The sequence below is a fragment of the Stegodyphus dumicola genome, chromosome 6 (assembly GCF_044657685.1).
Source record: "Stegodyphus dumicola isolate Sdum_Otavi_A_Nest chromosome 6, ASM4465768v1".
In the NCBI taxonomy this organism is placed as follows: Eukaryota; Metazoa; Arthropoda; class Arachnida; order Araneae; family Eresidae; genus Stegodyphus; species Stegodyphus dumicola.
In genome coordinates this window covers 125,883,067-125,900,561 of record NC_140773.1, presented here as the reverse complement: position 1 = coordinate 125,900,561, position 17,495 = coordinate 125,883,067, and positions in this window count along the sequence as shown.

The following is a 17,495-nucleotide window of genomic DNA, read 5'->3' as shown; positions in this document are numbered from 1 at the left end:
CACGCTTAAACTAGGTTAGTTGGTTATTTGAACATAGAAAGAACATGGGAGCTATTTGATTAAAATGCTTTCAAAGGGAAGCTTTTTAAAGAGAACCTAGAAAACTACGAAAACCAGCTATGCAGCCAGGGTTAGACTTCGCAACAAACAATTAGTATTTAACAATCTTCAAATGCTAGGCAACTGGTGAGGCTCCAATTTAATATTTTATTTGTAAATATTTAAAATATTGTTGTATTCTTAGACACAAAAAGCAGAATTTAAGTTTTGTTAATTCGTTAGTAAGGCATTAAATTCGATAAAAGTCGAGTGCGCCATCCGTGTAAGTGAGAAATTCGTCCGTGAAAACCACGAATTAGCGATTAGAAAATGTGAGATCGCAAATCACTCGCACAAGTGCATAGAATCTGGAAATCATTTTCTTACAGATCGCCAATTTGTTATTTTTGAAGCATGAATTCGGCACTAAAACATGGAGATACTGATTCAAAACGCTTTTAATCGATTTGGGCCAAAGATATCCCTCATGTTATCTATCTAGTTCCATTGCATTCTCCTACTGCATTCGATTGCATAGCAGTCATTCCACACAGTTTGGTGTGGAATGACAGCTATTTTTATAACTGAATCATTTTTCTCTAATGAGCAGGTCGACAGCTGGACCACTGTGATTGCAGCTCACTTAGAGTCAATGTTAAAATGTTTCGTGATACATTAAATGCAGTAACGTGGCATTTTAGATACTACGATTTTTATGCAGGGCTGCGCCCCACCTCATGTGTGTCGCACAGTTACTTGGGCAACATTTCACGAATGAACGTCTTATAGGCCGACACTTCCCCTCTTCCCACCAGACCTCAACCTCTGTGACTTTTGGTTATGGAGTTATCTGAAAAGCACTATTTATGGTGATAATCTAGACAATTTGGCTGAAATGAAAAATGTGATACACTGACATGTCCGTAACATTCCTCCTGGATATGCTAAGAGCTGCTGTTGAGAATGCAGTAACAGGATTTAACTTGCTTTCGGAAAATGCAGGACGCTACATTGAACATGCTTTGTAACACGTTTCGGAAACTATTAAACACATTTTAAACAAATGTTTTCATGTTTTATTTCATTTAACAATATTGTATACAGCGCCGTTTTCCCCCTGGTGGTGAGTTTTTAAACTCTTTTTTCTCCTGCGGAAAATAAATTCCCATAACCTTTACATAACCTTACATAATTCTTTACATGATTCCCAAGTTTGATAACATTTGGTCCGGTAGTTTTCCTTTTATGACCATTTCAAATTGGAACTTTAATTTTAACCACCATGTAAATTAAACTTTAAAAGTTTGACAATTTGGTTCAAGTCCCAGCTTTAAAAAAAATATATATATAAATATAATCTTTTACATTAATCCTCTTAGAAAGAATGTTTTAAGAAGCTAATTTTCCTCTCGCGTTATAGATTGTATAAAAAAAAACATGATCTTTAATATGATTTAGATTATTTCAGCCGATATAAGAATCGGGTCACTCGGTGGTACAGAATAAACCCTGCTGGACTGTTTTATTTCTTTGTCATTCAGCAAAAATTTTTTAATTAAAATATTTATCCTTTGGACTTCGCTTTAAACTTTATTTATAGTTAAAATGACTAGAAAATGAAAAGCTGTCTTCAGCTGAAACGCAATTCATGTAATTGATATTTTAAAAAATTGACAAGAATGCAAAATTTATGGAAGTCTAGTAATCGAAATATCTTAATTTTCTTGTCTGAGCACTGAAAATAACTGTAGAAGGAAAGAAGAGAATTAGGGAGAAAACTAAGCAAAAATTTGCAGGGAAATTTGGCTGTCAGACATACCAAGATGTTTAAAAAAGTTCGACGCTTTTGAATATACTTCAAAGACATTAGGTGTTCAATAGAAAACACTTGGACCTGTACAGCACCACCACCAAATACCATCAATTGAGCTTGTGTTAACAGAAAAGACAAAAACGATATCATTACAGATTAAAGTGAAGATCGACTGGTTTTAGACTATATGGTTGTATAAATTTAAATTACGTTATAGAACATCATATCGTATCATAAATGGAGAATCCCATGATTTCCTCAGTCGAATTATTTGAAGATTCAGGAGTTTATCCAGTGATGTATGTGGATGTCACCTAAAGATGTTTTTTTCCCTCCTGATGAGACAGCGGCCGAGCGGTACAGACGCTGAACACTGGTAGTTCGGTCCGAGGTTCGAATCCCGCGAACGGGCTGGCTGCATGGGCGTTTTCCTGGTTTTTCCCATGTGTAACGTGTATGCGAGCCAGTTTCCGTTAGAAAGTCCTCCACGAAGGCATCCTCCCCTTAGGCAGATAGCCCTAGTGTGCTTTGTCATAATTAAATAATCCAAAACCTCTCGAGGAAACCAGGCTTTCCTTTCATCTCATACCTTCAAAATGTTTAGCCTCTAACGACTGATAAAGGCTCTGACCAAATACGTCGTGAAGAACTTTCTAAGGGAAACCAGCTGGCATACACGGTACACATGAGAAAATACACGGTACACACGAAAACACCCATGCAACCAGCCTGTTTACCGGGATTCGAACCCCGGAGTGAACTACCAGTGTTCAGCGACTTTACCGCTCGGCCGTTTGTGGGCCTTTATGAAATGGAAGGCGATAACTTTATATAAAATGATTGTCAGAAATACCAAGATATTTCGAAAAGTTGGATTCTTTTTAATATACTTGCAGAATGACTAAAGAAAAAGAGCAAGAATAAAGTAGAATGCCTGAAGTAAAAGAGAAGAAAAAATAAATTTTTGCGTAAAATTTAATATTTGAATTTTTTTTTAAATTTAAAACCTTTTAATCTTATGATATTTGATTCTTGCGATTTCAAAAATAAAATATTTGACTAAAATAGAATAATATTTTAAGAAACCAAATGTAGGATAAAATTGCGTAAAGCAATGGGCACAATGGTAAAACTGTTTAAAGCAGTGTATGCAAGTCATCCTAAGTTAAAATGTCGGTTATACATCTCTCTTATTTATATATCTTTTCTGAACGGAACATTGAAAGACGTGTTAACTGTGCTTTACTGTATTTTCTCCTTAAATATTTCCAGTTTTCCAATGCGTCGTAGTCTGGGTTACAAAGTATTCTTCCGAAAGAAACGCAATTGAAATAAATAAAATTAAATTCTGGAAAATTTATATTAATAAATATATTTTAAATGCTCAGTTCGGAGGAATAAATAGAAAATTTTAAAACAATTATCTGAAGAGACGATGCAACACAAACAATTAAAATAAAAGTATAAGAATTTAAAAATTACCTAAAATAACTATGACAAAAATATATATAAAGAAAACTATTTGAAAAAAAAAAAATAAATAAAAATAAACGCTGCACCTTTATTTACGCAGTTCGAATAGGTAAATAGAAATTTTTAAAACAGTTATTCGAAAAATACCATGCAACTTAAACAATTAAAATGAAATTCGAAAAAGAAAAAAAATACTTAAAATAATAAATTATAATTAAAAATATAATATAAAGAATATTATTTGGAAAAAAGGAACGATGGTTACTTTTTTTCCTCTCACGGAAAAGGAAACTAGGTTGCCATATATTAAGAAGTTCGCCAAGTGAACTATTCTTGGCGCAAACTGACAAAAAAGTGCCAACATAAATTTGTGAATTTCTCCGTAAATTTCGCTCCAAATTTTATAAAATTTCATATTTAGGCGTAATTTGAGTTGTAGAATCGAAATATGTAAAAAAATTGGTATGTTATTTCATAAAAAGTCCGATTTTGTGTCAAAATACCTATGTTAGAATAGTGCTATATATAAATCTAATATATATCCTAAGTCGCGCTTTCGAGACATGAAGAACGCAATTTGAATTTTGTCAATCGGCCCAGTAGATCGTGAGATATAGGACTGTCCCATTTTTTTTTTTTTTTTGAGCAGTGTACATGGGCACTTTGGGGGAACTCAGTAATTACTCAGCATATACAAGTGAATTTATAAAGTTTAGGATTGAGGTCGTACAAAATTGAAATAAACAGCCTTCTTACCTCTTGCAGTTCAAATAAAATCCTTATTCAGTTTCACTCAGTTTCTTGATTGCTTCACAGGACTCATCTTTTGGATCTGTTCAACACTCTGATTACGTTTTCTTTAATGCCTTCAGTGCAATCAGAATAATGATTTTCGCTGAGATTCTTCTCTTTAACGAAACATTAATCCGCAGGTGAAGTGTCTGATGAGTAAAGAGAGTGCTTGAGAACGGTAATACTTCTCTTTGTTAGGCACAATTTGAAGAGGACAGAATTTTCAGAGGATACATTGCTGTGCAAAAAGCAGATACTCGATTAAGCTGTTTCGGACTTAGTCGTTACTTTCTGATCAGAAGTCTGTTCATTACGTCTTTATAAAATATAACATTCACTTTCTGTCCCTCAACAATAAATTCTTTGTGAATACTCACTTTCGAACTAAAAGTGTCACCTCTTGGGTGACATCTTTTAATTTACTCGCGATTTCTGTAACGGAATTCCTTAGGGCGGCTATCGTAAGCTTTCACCCAACCAACCAGATAAGTGCCATTTGATGCCAGGATCATAAGCATCAAATTCCGCCTCCATTGATTCAGTGCAGCATCTCCATTCACTCAGCACAGACTAGCTTGAAAAATCAGGATTAACTGCACTTCAAAGTAAAATGTTACTGCCCTTCTTTGGTCAGTTTTTGAATCTATGACAACATATGTTACTGGAATCAAAGCAAATGATTAATTGCACAGAAATTTCTTCCTGTGAACAGATGATATATTAACCCCTTCGAGTCGGATAGCGAAAACGCGCGCTTATCGCGAACGCCGGCAGAGTCTTCCGCGAGCGTCTCTCCAGGGCCGGGGGCGTTTTTGCTACTAAGCCTAAATCCATGAAATTTCCGAAGTATCAACGCATTGTTTAATAATGCTCTATAAACGGCTTATATGCTTTATAGATATTTATATATATATATACTTTAATTACCTTATTTCTTGTTTAAATGCATATTTTACACATTTTATTTTAATTACTCACCATTTTATGACTTTTAACATTATACATCTGAAAACTAAATATATTACTTAAAATTCTCTTTTCGTATGAAAAATTTTAAAACAGGGATCTACACACAGTCCTACGTTACATTCCTTGAACTCGTAATAACTCATTTGCCGTTTTGGAGGATTTTTCCGGGAATGTGAACAAACGAAGCATCGTCGTCTCATTTTCTTATCAGTCTCTTCTGAACAAAGTTTTGGAAAGTGTCTTTCAGTTAATCTTTCAGAATCAATATCAGAATATCAGAATTTCAGAATCAATATCTGAAATATTTTGCATCATTTCTGCTATTTCATGCTCTGTTAAACATTTTCGACGCTTCGACGTTGAAACGGTAAAAACAGAAAGAATTCACGTCTAACAAGATCTAATTATTTTCTAAAAACTGAACTGTAAACCGAAATACTCAACGCTTTAGCGCATATAAAACTTCTACTTACAATAAACAACTACCACGTGCGAATAAAGTGCGATTTAAAGAGACGTCATAAATCACGCCATTCGGAAACATTTAGTTCCCCGTTTGTTTATATAATCAAAAACACGTGTATGTGAGTCATGCTTCTCTCATTTCGAGTAGAAGGTCTAATATACATGTATCTGAAACCATATGGGCATACAGTGCCATCTTGTGGCAGAAATTATAGTTTGAAGAACGTTCCTAGGTACTGGCACAAATACGTGACAGTCGGTAGAGAATGCAACAATGCTCTGGCGCGCCTGCGTGTCGGCCGGTAGATAAGTGTGTTCGTTGCTGGCACGTATACGTGACAGTCGGCGCGAAGGGGTTAAGAAAAGTTGAGAATTTCAGAGAAATCTATGGTATCAATTAACCTCTGGCATATTCACTGACAGACTTACGGTTAATAAAAAAAAAATTCCTAAAACTTTGTAGACGCCATATATTTATATGTATATTTACAAAGGGGAAGAACTTTAAAATTAATGCATTTCGAAATTTATTTTAAATGGGCTTAAAAAGTAAAATCCTGAGCTATCGCTGCTAATATTAAAAATTTAATAGAGAATGTATAAATGAAAACTATCTCCTAGGAAATGTGAACTATAATTTTGATCATTAATGTGCGCTATTTAGGAAAAAAATTCGAATAATTCGAATTTGTAATTTTTTAAATTGGAATTGGTAATTAAAATGCTGAATTAATAAAAAGTAAATTTAACAATTAAGACAAATAAGACAAGAGAATCATTGTAGATCCCGACTAATCAAGGAGAATTGGAATCCCTCTATAGAAAAAAAAAAAAAAAAACTATGCGGGATCCTCACGAATTGTTGGTATTGAGGATTGATTTATGTTGGATTGTGTACAGCGATTCCAGTTACTCTTGATAAGTCAGAGTCTTTCTATGAAATAAACAATGATTTTGCGGTTGTGTTCGTTTATATTCGTGTTTTGCATTTTAATTATCAATTCCAATTTAATTAATTACAAATTCCAGTTTTTGATTTTTACAATAGTGCGCATTTACTATCTAAATTATGCTTCACATTTCCTAGGAGATAATTTTTCATTTCGATATTCTCTCGCATTCTTTGTATTTCATCTGCAGTTTGATCAGAAATTCCTACGGTTCACAATGACATTTATTAAAGGTGATTTTCCTTGTGAACATTTGTAATATTATATTTCGAACTGCTTGTATCATAGCGCTATACAGAGATTTTAAGAGCAGCATCTTTCGCTCCTTGCATGATAAGGGCTATAAAAGTACTGTTCAGCACCTTTTGCGACCAACACTTGACAATGACAATATTTTCAGTCGCTTTTCCCTTCATGAATGACCACCAGGCTCTCCAGACCGTACACATTATGACGTTTGGTTATGGAGATCGGCCAAAGTGCTTGGCCGTATTGAAACAAATTATTTGGCATCATGTGAAAAAAGTTGCAGCTAAATGCTCTTGGATGCTGTGCTGAGTGTCGCCCTTCCCATAAATGACGGCTAATAGATTAAGCATTTGCAATTCAAATTTCGTTGTGAAAAGGGCTTTCCACAATACTAACTTTTTATAAAAAGGAGGCAAAAGCTGAATTTAAAATAATGTAATTATATTCTGACAATAAAATCTTTCACATTAAAAATTGAAACCGTATGCATTTCTGCAAAACAACGCATCGTGTAACTATCTGTACTTTTCCAGATATTAAACTTTTACTTTTGAATAACTTGTCCTTTAAAATTTGACAAAGTCAGAAGAAATGTTTAAAGAACTCTTTATTAACTCAAATCAGGTTTAACAGGCGGTACCAACTCTTGCAGGCAAAAAGTAATGAATAACTTAAAAATTAATGAAGTTAAATATAGTAAAGGCTTCACAGGTTAACTGAACCGCAAGCTGGCTCTAACTCTAAAGTTGGCACAAACCGAATGGCACGAATAATTCAACGCCGCAGAAATCTAATCGTTAGAGAATCAAAGATATAAATGCGGCCTTCAAGCAGGCAGAACAATCTGAGATTTACCGCTAGATACAAAAATGTAAAGGCATATGTAATTAATATTTTCATCGAGTCAAACATAAATTTAATAAAGTATATTGCTTTTCCCATTTTGTACGGAGTTAGCGAAAATATGATTTTTTTCAGGCATCTTGAATTATGTTGGTAATAAATATTAACAAATTACCTAAATCAGTAAATGGTTTATGAAATGGTTCCGCCAAACGTACACATAACATACAATATAATAACTCGTTCAAATGTCATAAGAAATGTGTAAAATATTTTTTATTTATATTATTTTGCAAAAAAAGTGCAATTTTATTGGATAAGTTATGTTGCCTTTTCATAACATATAACTAATGATTTTATAGATGTGTTTATATTATCTTCAGACTACTTCTAGGCAATGCCTTTCCCCTCGGGAACCTTAAATGATGGTTTTCGGTGAATGAAAGAAATATATCTATAGTTATATTTTATTTTTTTAATATTAAATATTTTGTAAATATTGAGTTTTTTTTTTTTTTTTTTTTTTTTAATTTTTATTCTGTGTATTTTTGTTTCGTTGTGTATTGTTTTTATTTATTTATTTACTCCCGTGAAATGTTTTGTATGATTATTTTGTACTTACTTATCGTGCATTTTGTTCAAGATGAATTTGTGGCGCAATATAAGTTTGCATTGCAAAGACTAAAGATGTGTTCATAAAGCTTGACAGTATAGAAAGAGCAAGCATCTTAAATCAGTTTATCCACAGCTTATTACTTATATAACTGAATATAAATGGATTTCAGCAGGCTTCAAGACAAAACATTCCTAGGATTTCTGAAAAACTCGTTTCCTGGAAAATAACAAAATTTCATCAAATTTTTAAGAACTCAATAATATATCGCCTGAAAATTATATTATGAAATATGCATGTAGTTGTGAAAAATATGAATAATTTATATATGTATTTACATTAAATGCCTTTCTGTATGTGTAAAGCAAATTATGATACTTATCATTCACTTAAAGGGGTAATGTATGATCTATTGCGACTCACAAGTTTCTAACGTAATTTTTCAGTTTAGTAATAAATGTTAAGAAGTACATATTGCTTAAGTATCTGCAAAATCTTTAGAATTCATCTTAATATTAAATATTATTTACAAATCCCCGATGTTTGAAAAAGGAATGGAAACATCATAATTCATAAAGATATATAAAGTTTAATAATTTTTAATTCCATCTTTTATATTACTTTTTGGCAGTCAGGAGATTAAACTGTATTGCGGTACTTTACGAGGCATACTAATACAGAATGTTTCGCTATTATTTAATCGAGTTGTAATTCGTAGTTGACTGCAGTAGGTTTACAAATGTAAAAGGAAAGATACTTACGTCTGAATGAGATGTTTGCATGAAAGACATATTTCAATGAATCATTCGCATTGATAATTCAGTGTGCAATTAATATATATTTAAGAGAAATAATATGTCATTAAAACTGAATTATATTCTATTTTGAAGCTTGAATTAAATTTTAAACTAAAGATATTTGCATGGATAACTGAAATCTTCTAGTTCCCTGTGTTACGTAATTTGTATTATCATTATTTATTTATTATCTTGGTTGATTCATGATTATTTTGTATTACTTTGTACTAACTTGACTTATTATCTTTAAGTACACTTCGTAATGTTTTAGCTATACGTTTAATTCTGAAACAAAATGCGATTTAGTTACTTGCCAAATAATGCGAATTTATTATTACGGTTTCATTTGATTATTTTCCTCTTTTATTATAATCACTTAAAGTTTCCATTTAGAAAATGAAGCTGGCTAAATGTCTAGTGCCATTGCATTAATTACAACTCAAGCCAAATTATGAATCAGGCTGAGTTTACTTTTTAATTAGCTCAGGTATTTAATTCAGTTAAAAAAGACTCTGCACACAATGGATATAATTTAATCGTGATTAAATATTTACTCGTCTTACAGGACTTTTCCAGTTTTCCATATGTTTGCTATCATAAAGAACCTTTGCGACTTGCTATGTCAAGATATGTAGTGTTGAAAGGTCTCTTAAGGCGTCTCATTTTCCATATTATGTGTATTTCTGCTGAGCTATCGTCTTTCAGAACATAGCGTGATGACATTGAAACAAGCATTGAGCCACTGTTTATAATGAGAGAATATATAAACCATAATAGCATATGATCCTTCTAAAGCATTCTTAATAACGAATGAAATAAAATTTGAGGCATTTAATGCCTTACGTAAATTTGATAACAAATTGTCAGAGTGAAATCTTTGAATAAATGCAGATTTTAGCATTAGTTCCTGCCCTCGCAAAATTATAGTTTATTAAAAAAAAGTAAATATTTTGAAACTTCCATTATTGTGTTCTATTTATAAAGATAATTTTAATTTATTCTCCTTGCTAAAGAGGTAATCATCCACAAGTAAGTTCGAAAGGTTTTATATTGTCATTTCAAAATTGTATGCCTGTTTATTGTACCTTGATTTGACAAATAATCTCAATTTTAAGAATTTTTTCTGTCCCTGCCATTTCCTTAAATCTCCTTAATTACTGCACTTTATTTATAATAAAGATAATTGCCATTATTACTTCTAGTATGAACGCATAAGTAATATCCAAATGAAAGAAAATGTAAAGAAATATAAGCTATCCAAACTTTGTAAGTTTGAAAGTTAAGTCCTAAACATCGTGTGCCTACTCCCAAACGTATTAAGGCGGGAATATGTTATAGCTTGTGTAGTAGGTATCACTGTAATTCACGTTGACGAGCGTAAATTACTAAACCTTACTTAAAATTTGCCTGTGAGTCAACGAAGTGTGCAAATCATTGTTTTTTAAATATTATTTAAAGCACTGGGGAAAATTCATGAATGTAATTTAACACATTATCATAGCTTTTCATATTATGGTTGGTTTAAGGTGGCATGGAAGATCCGTGTTTTTAATTCCGACCAGGTCTCAATTGGTTTTTCAAGTTTTGCATTTCGAAAAAAACCTAATATTTTCCACAATAACATCTGAACTAAAGCGGTTGTGGGCAATAACTCGTCGTCACGTGAATTTCATCGACCGCGCCTCTTGGCTCTCCTTAGATGTCTTTTAAATGCTGAAACATGTAAATAAGAACACACGTCATCCTACGTTCGTGGTGTGGTGGTATAAATAGTTAGCATATCCAATTAATATGGGAAGATCCATGGTTTGAACGGAGGCGACTGGAATTTTCAGTGGCTTTCATTCAAACGAGCGCAACGACCCGAAACGGGCAAGATTACCTTGTTGTATCCTTCCCTCCTCCTATGGTATTCAGTACCAGATGCAATTTCCCTAAATGCATTCTATTAGTTTATTGCGGGCAGCTTGTCCTAAAAGGCTATTAAAGCTTCTTTGTTAGGAAGTAGAAAGGATGTCATTTTGAAATTTTCAGCCCTCATTGAGTGTTAATGAAAGGGAAAAGGGAGGAAACCGATGGGACGATAATTGTGCGGGGTTGGGGGTTTCGGTATTTTAAGGATACAGATAAGTGAAGACTTCGGTTTTCTGAGGGTTAAGCAAAAATTGCAACATCAGTTTGGCGTAGATTTTGAATAGAATGCTTTCAATTTCGAGAGCGATCGGGTAGAGCACCATCTTTTTGAAAGAAAAAAACATTATGAAAAAAGGAGAGATGGCCCAAGAAAGCGATGGGATATATATTCAAGATCTACGTCAAGCTTAGGTTCCATTTTTTTTGCTTAAATTTAAGTTGTAGATTAACCTATATCTCTTGTAATTGTATAACTGCGTTTTTCTGTTTGAATTGTATATGAATAGTATTCGTGAATTACATCTCTGGTTGCAATGCTTTAGTTAATTAAGTTTCTAATGCATCCTTTGTTGAATGTTTTCGGTTTAATAAATCGTAATCGTTCTTCAGTATTCAGTAGTAATTCCGTATCCAGTGAATGGTTATCAGTTACATTCGATATAACAAAATCATAACATTCCCTTAAATGCAGAACAATTATTTAAAGGTGATGTATTTTAGAGGTTCCCAGTTTGCTTTTACCGCGATTTAAAAATTTCATTAAAAAAATTTCTGCTAATTTTTGCTAAAGAAATTACAAATATATCTATACTGCAGACAGTAGCTTAAAAATGAAAATAACAATAATAAATAAAAATGCTTACTGATTAACTTAATTTAGCAGTCATTAGTTAAAATTTATAGATGTAAGAAACTTAAGGGGCGGTTCATAATTTACTCTCAAACGTTGAAGGTTATTGTGATTTTGGTCATAAATCCAGGTATTTTATTTGGATTGTTTTATTCTTTAGCAAAACGTAATCCATATATTATATGATCATTGGGCTCCTAAGTACTTCCGTATAATAAGAATTTACACAATGTAAAATAAAGAGCGAGAATTTAAACATACGAGTTTGTAAAAACTAAAAATATTAACATTTAAGATATATATATATATATATATGAAAATTGAGTAATTCATCAGGTAGTTCGTATATTAGTAATAATACATGCTATGTTTTTTTCTTCTTTTTAATGAAAAGAAATCCTCTCTACACTGTCATTTTATATCTGACTAAATTACATCAATTTCTGAGTTTTCATTTTGCAGAAACTTAACTCTGTTTCTATTCTTCGTGTTTCTGTTCCTCCCCTAAATTCTGTCCTTTGCGTTTTCGTGGCCTTGGTAATTTCTATTGCATTGTTCTAAACATTTGTGAAATTCCGTCTCAATCTTGAATTTCTGTCAGAATCTGTGTTTAAAACGCAGAATTGTTTTTACTCAAAATTTATAGATTTTACGTTTGAGGAATGATGTATGGTGTTTTTACTTTTAAGGAATGATTCAACTTTCGTAATTTCATATTTGAGATATCTAAATTTATTTCAATTTTTAATTTTAATTTACTAGTACTACAGTGCTAATAGGATTGCAAAATAATATTTAAATCTGAGAATCAAAACTGTGTCAAGCTTTCTAACAGTGTTGGACTAAACAGTGTTGTATGAATGGCGTGTTATTCGAAGTTTTTGATGTGTGAAATTGCGTACCTTGTTAGAATGAAACTGTTTCATGGGAATATTGAATTACCTGCTGTTATTTTTATATCATATCGTATGTCTCTGACTCTCTCTCTCTCTACACAAACATACGTGTATGGGGAATTAATTTTCGTAAAATAGAATTTTTTCCCCTAAATTTTTCAAACCTAATTCTATTACCGAAAACTAACTGTACTACTCATTTTGTACAGTTTTGATGGTTTTTTATAATAGGTAGGTAAGGCAAGATTCTGTCATAGTCTCGGGCCTGGTTCGAATTCGAAAGAAAACATGGATGCTTTTAAGTGTCTTTGCTGCATAGAAATACTAAAAATACTGTCGAGCCGAACGTATCTTTTAAAAGTTGATGTTATGGGAAGAGGGTTAGGAGACTTACGGATCGGTCCCCCTGAAGAGGTCCTTCATCAAAATTGAGAAAGAGCTTCCCCTTTCTCGAGAGCGTAATTTAGTCGACCCATCTGAGCCTCATTTAAGGCGCCGGTTATTACCGACGAATGCTTAAATACTTAACTAGTAAAGCGGCCGGTAGTTAAAAATATTATTTGCTACGTAGTATAAACTTAACTTGTTTTCTATGCGAGTTTAATTTCTTTATCCTTAAAATAACCTTTGAGCTGATAATATAAAGAATATGTGTCATAATGTTTAAAAATACTCGTATAACATCAGAAACTGTAATACAACAAGTATTTATGTACTGACGTCAAATACTAAGATATGACTAGAAATAGTGGGAGGGGTAATACTCAATTTAAAAAAAAGTAGATGGATCTGATTCCCATTTTCCAAGTGAAAAGAACTGAAAACTTTCATCCCCCCCAAAAAATTATGTAAAAAAGTTTAGAAAGGAAGAAAGAGTACATTTCCTCATCCCTTGCATTCTTCAGCTTTGTTATAAATTACAAAGCTCCACCTTTTATACAAGCCTCGAATCAAAAGAAAAGCTGAAGCAGCGAAAAGAACTTTCCAGAGGTCCTTATAATAGCTCCAATAAACTGGCGTGTTCCAGATAATGATAATCGATTAGTAACAAGTTACAGTAATCGATATTGGAGCTACTTTACAAGAGCGATGAAAACTATAAATGACATATTTCCGATTGAGATAGTTGCCAGTACTTCATCTTTTTCCTCTACCGATGGTCGCTAAATGACAATTTTAAATGGAGTTTTATTTGAGGCTATTATTAGAGACCGTGTGGATCAGTGAATTCGAATTATTGGAACAATTGCTAAGAGGAGAATGTTTGATTTTTCCGTGGAAAGTACAAAGTAGTATCTTTCGTTTCAAAGAGAACTTGGCTTTTAAAATACTGTGAAAGCACTGCCCTTATTTGAACAAGAGACACTATGAGAATTACTCTACTCATTATCAACAATAGATAATATAGATATCCTAATAGTTAGAACTAAATATGATAATATAGATATCCTAATAGTTAGAACAATAGATATCCTAGTAGTTAGAACAATATATATCGTAATAGTTAGAACAATATATATCCTAATACTTAGAACTTTTAATATTTAATTCTAGTGTCATTTATCGTATGTAATTAATATGATACTCGGTAGACTCAGAACTATGCTACGTCAAGTCATTTAACATTATTGCAGACTATTGCTGCAGGATAAGTCAGCCACATGGCTAAATATTTGAAGTAAAATACAGTGTACTACGGTATGTTACAGAAAATAACAGATGCAACGAACTTGATTGCATATCAAAAATTCTTTAAAGTCCTAGGAGAAGGTGACTTACATTGTTGCAGCATTGTTGCAGGTGACTCTGAGAAAGTTAAGAAAGCTAGTACATACTACGAAAAAACTGAAAAGAAAAGTCTGCCTAAAGACCCCCAGTATCACCCGAAAGTATTCTCGCAGTATCATCACAGTGTTCTGAAATGACTCGCAGTATGAGTATTGAAGCAGTATCAGTAAAGGCTGGCATTAGAAAAGTAAAAGCATTAGAAATGACGAGAGGTTTCAGGCAATAACGGGAGTCTAGGTTAGTATTGCTGTGTTTAAATCTAACTTCCTGACTTACAATTTTAGCTTCAAGACGTTTTAATAGCACAACCTCGTTTCTTCTAACCATAATACTATCATCTCCCGATGCAGTCAAACATGTAACCCTATTTTTTGGCTAACTGTATAGATGCATAAATTGCAATTATGCAATTCGTTATAGCGTAATATATAACGAATGAATTACCTTCTTAAAAACTGCATAATTACAAATTGAATGCATAAAAAGGTGAATAGTAACTAAAATATTGAGTACTAATAATATTTTGGGCCATCCCAGATTCAGTTAGAACTGGCACTTACCGAGGTCAATAGGCAAACAAGGTTGGGCTGTTCCTAACGCTGACCTCACTTACAGAAATGGAAGAAACGAAGACACAAAGGGAGTAGGGAAGAAGTTGCTTTCTAGCAGACTATCGCTGTTATGACGTTATACAGTCGTAAAGAGTTACATTGTTACAAGAGCAAACGTTGTAGGATAGTAACCTGAGCAGTTGCAACACTTGTGCCTAATTTTGACAACACCCAGTTCTTCCGTCTTTAGAATTCCTTCAATTTCCTTCCAAAAGAGAATTCTAGCTTAAGCTTGCTATCGCTTTAAAGGTTAAACTGAATCTCGCTGATGACTATAAATTTAACTTTTCAAACATACAACCAATGACAAATACTAGACTATTTACATAATGATAGTCGTATATCAACTGAGGTGAAATTTATTGTAACTGCTTATCTCCTTACCATTCAATGGCCCACCAGTGGCCGAGCGGTAAAGTCGCTGAACACTGGTAGTTCGGTCCGAGGTTCGAATCCCGCGAACGGGCTGGCTGCATGAGTGTTTTCGTGGTTTTCCTCATGTGTAACGTGTATACGAGCCAGTTTCCCTTAGAAAGTCCTCCACGAAGGCATCCCTCCTTATAGGCAGATAGCCCTCGAGGCTTTGCCGTAATTAAATAACCTAACCTAACCTAACCTAACCTAACCTTACCATTCTATATTTTATTCTTTCTTTTCAATTAACTGTCATATAACCGTTAGGACTGATAATAGGTAGAATAGAAGAAATTAAAATTTACTGATTAATAAATTCAAAATCAAATCTTATAAGCTCTTTTAAATATACTCCTACTAAAAAAATAAGCAACAAAGGCCAAACGTTGAATAAAATAAAAGCCATTTAAAGGTTATGCGTAATATTGATCAAGAAGTTGGCGTGGCGTTGCTAGACCAGAAATAAAGCAAAGACATATGACCCTAACGTAGCGAAAAACCAAATAGGTGGGAAGAATATCCAATGGAAATATCACGCTGATAACGTGAAACTCTTTGACTGAAATGCTTTTTTGACAACGGCGGGGCAAGCTGGCAATAGTGTTGTTTATCACTTGTTAAGGCAGTAGCACCCATTCCTGTAGTAATGAATGTCGGAGCTCGTGAATGGTGCCTAAGGGCACACTGCAACCTGCTATCCATCGTCCCAACATGTTCCATGCATGTTGTATGGGATTCAGGTCCGTTGATCTAGCAGACCACAGAAGATGTGGAATGGTTTCGTTCTCCAGATAACTCCGCACTACTCGAGCTTCTACGTGGGCGGGCATTTATCATCCGGTCGATAATATCGGGTCGATACCTATTTTGCAGCGACAAAAGGATACACAAGACAGCGTAGAATTTCGTCGTGATATCTGATGGCAAAGAGGGAGCCATCGGAAATCCCATGGGGGTCGGTGCGCCCGTTCATTGGTATCCAAGCCCATGCAAGTAAGCCTCCTTCTCTATAACGGTCTCTTTCGAGGAGGTTTGGCACCTAAAAGCGTGTCTCTGGCTCTCACCATATCATTGTCCTTCGGGTACGTTCTCGATGTTAAATCGAGGCTAATCTATGAATAGTATGTGGCCTCAGTGCTCTGGTGTCTAACTGCGATGTTCACGGGCCTAACTAAACGCGGCTCTGACGTGCAATGGGGACGAAGGAACACAAACCACAAGTCGTCAGGTATATAGTTTAACTTTATGCAATCAATGCGATATCTTTTGCTGGGATATGGGCTGGCCTACAGAAGCAGACAGATGCTACTCCAAATGTAGTGTTATTAGTGATTTACGTCTTCTTGCACATAGCAACAACAAGCGATTGTCTACAGTTTCGGTGTCCAGCGACCAGACTCACGTCTTTGACAGGGTTTCGATCCCTTTAGAAACAATTCCACAACCTACTCATGACACTAAGTTACACATTCAGTTCTCTCGGAACAACGGATTGTCTTCCACCAGCTTGCAACATACCGACAGCCCTCCAACGCATTTCATCGTGAAAATGATGTCTTTGGCTTATGCTTTTCGCTTTGGCTGTCTCGTATTAGACAGAAGAGTCTCTGCTTGCGAACTGATGCAGGGGTCCAGCATGTTCTTTTAAGTGTGCTGCGGTGTGACTGCGGGATTGCGTTTTATGCTAGTTTTGGTTGCCTATTTGCGTTCGGAGATGCAACCTTCGTATCGAAATTGCATGGAAATTAATTCCCCTTTTTACATTCATACCTTTCCTGTTAGCGTTAGTTGCTGAGTTTTTTAGAAGGAGTATATTAGGAGCATCTAACTTAAAGACCATGCAGAAATTAATCTAGCTTTAGACCAAGCAGAAATTTAGAGTAAATATATATACATATTCCAAATGCCAACAAAAGCAACAATAATATAGAAATTTTTAAAATATGCGTATCTTTTACAATCTTTGAACATTCGTAGAGAACCCAGCATCATCACTTCAAAGCACAGGGTGTCCACAAT